The sequence below is a fragment of the Leptonychotes weddellii genome, chromosome 15 (assembly GCF_054177405.1).
Source record: "Leptonychotes weddellii isolate Sample4059 chromosome 15, ASM5417740v2, whole genome shotgun sequence".
Lineage (NCBI taxonomy): Eukaryota > Metazoa > Chordata > Mammalia > Carnivora > Phocidae > Leptonychotes > Leptonychotes weddellii.
Genome location: NC_138383.1, coordinates 34617106 through 34621546, shown reverse-complemented (window position 1 = coordinate 34621546; position 4441 = coordinate 34617106).

Sequence of the window (4441 nt, the reverse complement as noted above, 5' to 3'; positions counted from 1 at the left end):
TATTTGACAGAGAGACAGTGAGAGAGGGAACACAAGCAGGGAGAGTGGGAGAGGGAGGAGCAGGCTTCCCGCTGAGAAGGGAGCCTGATGCGGGACTCAAGCCCCGGACCCTGGGATCATGACCTGAGCCGAAGGTGGACGCTTAACGACTGAGCCACCCAGGCGCCCCACCGTGACTACATTGTAATAAAACTTTGTTTATAGGCATGGAAATTTGAATTTCGTATCATTTTCATTTGTTACAAAATGTATTTTTAAAAATATTTTAACCACTTAAAAACATAGAACCTATCTTAGTCCAAGGGCTGTATAAAAACAGGGCCGTGGGCCAGATCTGACCAACACCTGGTATAACTGATGAAAGTATAGTAATAAATGCATAGCAGCTTTTACTAGTAGTTAAAAAAAAATTACCTGATTGTTTTGAAATTTGAAAAGGTATAATACTAGAAAGAACTTAAAGTATTATAGTCCTGTTTTATTTGTAGGGAAAATAAGATTGGATCTGTAAGAGGTGTTTCATTTGTTTCACTTTTGCTGATGGTATTATTCACCAGAACATAGTGCTCTGTCGGGGCTGAGGCTCACCTTGGAGGGCAGTGTGGCCTAAGCAGGTAAAGAGAGTTTCACTTCCTTTGAGCAATCCCCTGGAGCTATTCTTTTGGTACTTTATCCATGTTTGTTTTCCATTTGTGCAATTGTGTAATTGTACACCTGGAAAGTAAAAGAATCCTTCAAGAGGGACGCCTGGGTGGCTCAGTCGGTTAAGTGTCTGCCTTCAGCTCCGGTCATGATCCCAGCGTCCTGGGATCACCTGTGTTGGGCTCATTGCTCAGCAGGGAGTCTGCTTCTCCCTCTCCCTCTGTCCCCCCGCCACCCCACCCCGCTTGTATGTTCACACTCTCTCTCTCAAATAAAATCTTTAGGAGAAAAAAAATCCCACAAGAGTGTTTAGTTTGACCTCTAGTTTTCTGGGTGATCGGCCCCCTTGTGTGCATGACAGTGTGATAATGCTTATTTATTTAGATATTAAAGTCAAAATATCAGAGCTAAAATAGACCAAGATATCATCTGTCCAACACTATACTTTATAGAATAAACAGCACAAAGAGTAGAGGTGACTTATTCAGAGCCGCACTATTAGTCTGTGCCTGAGCTAGGACTGGAACCCAGGTCCTGACTCCCAGCTCAGTGCTCCTTCTGCTGTAGGAGCCAGCTCTTGACAACTTGACTTGATTTTTTACTTCTGGTAAATTTGTAGTATGTTCCGTTTTAAAAGCCCAGCCTAAGAAGAAAGAAAAAACCAATAGTGTTTTGACATTTCAATTACTAAGAAGGGTTAAAGTGGGTAAAGCAAATTTTCTGGAAGACTTTCAGTTCCTCTGAGGCATATTGCCTTCACTTCTGGTAGCTGTCACCAGGTAATTGATGGTATCTATTTAGAGGAGTGCAGGGTTTTTGTTTTTTTTTTTTTAAGATTTTATTTATTTATTTGAGAGAGAATGAGAGAGAGAGAGCATGAGAGGGGGGAGGGTCAGAGGGAGAAGCAGACTCCCTGCTGAGCAAGGAGCCCGATGCAGGACTCGATCCTGGGACTCCAGGATCATGACCTGAGCCGAAGGCAGTCGCTTAACCAACTGAGCCACCCAGGCGCCCTAGAGGAGTGCAGGTTTTATTTCAGGGATTGATTACTGAGGGAAGTAGGGCTATAACTACTCTTTTAAAAACCCTGTTTATGATTTTTGTTTAATTGTTCTTAAATTGTTAATTAAAAAAAAAATGCTTTCTCTTTTTATTTATAAGTAGAAAAGTACCTTGGGACAGAGGCTTTACCAGAGGGGAAGCTCCTAAGAATAACATTTTGTCACTGACTTAACTCTTTTGACGTCTGCTTCTCTGATTTGCCTCTGTGGGATTTCTATGAGTCCAGCCTCCTGCATGCACCCCAGCCACTTCTGGGTACCGTCTAGACCTGAAGCGGCTGAGTGTAACACATCCAGTTACTCTTTTTACCGCTTCCCTCTCAGATCTCTTATTTCCCCCCCCCCGCCCCCCCCACCCCACAGATTCTCGGAAGTATGGTCACAGTGCTTGGGAACTTGTAAGGAATAGTTTTCAGGCCCCACCCCAGACCAGCTGACTCAGAAACTTGGAAGTTGGGGTCCAGCAAAATGGGTGCTCACAAACACTGCCCCCCCATCCCCCACCCCGGGATTCCAATGCATGCTGAAGTCAGAACTGCTCACTGGACACGGGGGCAAAGTAGTTCAACACACAGTTTTTGCCTTCAAAGAGGTTACAGTGTGCTTGGAAAACTAAGTTAACAGTGGTTAAAATTATAGAGTAATTAAATTATGGGTCTGTTAAAAAGGTTAGCAAACTTAGGTCTTTCTTTTCTATTCATGATAACATTCAAATCGCAAAGTGGTTGACAAGGCCCTGCAGACCTGACCCAGACCTTGTTTGCCCCCAAATTTGCACTTTCCCATCTGACTACACCCCAAAGAGATCTTTCCGTTCTAACAGTGCACCTCACTCGCTCTGTTGGATGCTTTGCAGATGCTCCTTCTAAAACCCTGCCCTCACAGCTCCTTATCCTTTAGGTCTCTGGCCAGGCTGCCAGTGTCCAGGATCTGAGTCTTGCTGTTTAGGATACATCTGTCCACTTCACCCCCGTCTTCGCAGCATGGCTCCCCAGCCCTCACCTGTGTTTTGTCCAGAGAACACCTCTTCTACCCTCTGTAGAGGCTCCATTAAAGGGTTTAAGCAGGGGAGGGATGTATTAGGCAGGTGTCTGCAGATTGCCCTTTCCTCTGCCACTGAAGAACTGAACCTGAAGTAGCTGATCGTCTCCGTTCTGCCGGGCTTTGCCTTGCTGGCCGTGCACTGAGTCTCAGATCTTTGCCCCACTTGCCGAGCACCTGCCTACTCTTAGAGTACCCAGGGGAATACCTGTCCATCTCCTGTGTCTAACTTAATTTTCTTGATTTATGCAAACCTTTCCTGAGAAGCAGCTATACTCAGTCACTGCTGTCCTTGCAGAGACAGTGACGAGCAGCTCTAGAAACTAAGTGATCTCTTCATGGTATTGGGAATTCACTGGGTTGCAGGTGCAAGAATATAAAAGCATGGACTTAAGAGGTAAGGCCTGAGTTTGAATCTCAACTTTGCCACGTTCATTGTGCATTACTTGACTTTTCTGGTTCTGTCTTCCCCTCCCTATAAAATGAAGTTTGGGATCATTGTGTACATTCACTGAGATCTGCCCCTGGTTTTTTCACCTTCCTCTTTCCCCAGGAGAATAGTCCCCACAGCAAGCAGCGCTGGGTGGCAAGGCTCTGCTCCTCCTATGCTTGAGCAGAGCTCAACCATTGCATCTGGGAGAGCTGGGGAGGCCTGGGTGACAGCCAATTTTTTTTCCCTGTGTGTATCTGAGAAATGCCTTGACTAAGTTGTCTTGAGTATTGGGCCCAATAGCCCCCTATTGCCTTGGCAGGTGGCACAAATAGCTGACTTTCCTATCTTGCTGGCTACTTTCTCTTTTTCAGTCTCTCGCTGGCTGTTGGACCTCTGCCGAACCTCTCAAGTGTTAGTGTTCTCCAAGGTTCTGTCCTGAGTTTTCTTATCCTACCTATACTCTGTCTCTAGGTGATCTCATTGAGCTCCTTGACTATATATATTTTTAACTTTTTATTTCAAAATAGTTTGAAACATTTTACAAGTTACAAAAATAATAATAGGGTTTGCCTGTTCTGGGCATTTCAAGTAAGAGGAGTCATACAATATGTGGTCTTTTGTGACTGGCTCTTTCATGTACAATAACGTTTTCAAGGTCCGTCTACACTGCGACATATATCACCATTTCATTTCCCTTTTTTGGCTGAATAATATTCCATTGTATGGACATACCACATTTTGTTTATGTTCTCAGTTGAAACACTTAGATTGCTTTTACTTTTTTTAAAACAATTTTTATTTTTTTATTTTTAAGTAAACTCTGCATCCAATGGTCTTGAACTCATGATCCCGAAATCAAGAATTGTGTGCTCCAGCTGAGCCAGCCAGGTGCCCTTTACTTTTTGACTAGTATGAGTCATGCTCCTATGAACATTTGTGTACAGTTTTTATGAGCAGATATGTTTTCACATTCCCTTGGGTATATACCTGGGTGTGGAATTGCTGGGCCTTCTGTAACTCTGTGTTAATATTTTGAGGAACTGCCACGTTGTCTTCCAAAGTGGCTGCACCATTTTACATCCTCAGCAGCAATATATGAGGGTTCTAGTTTTGACGCATCTTTGCCAACACCTGTTTTTTATTGTAAACATTCTGGTGAGTGTGAAGTGGTATCTCATTGTGATAGTGGCTAATACTGATCTTGCCCAGAATAGTTATACTTGCCACATTTTCGACTTCTGTCATTTCTTCTACTTTTATTAAT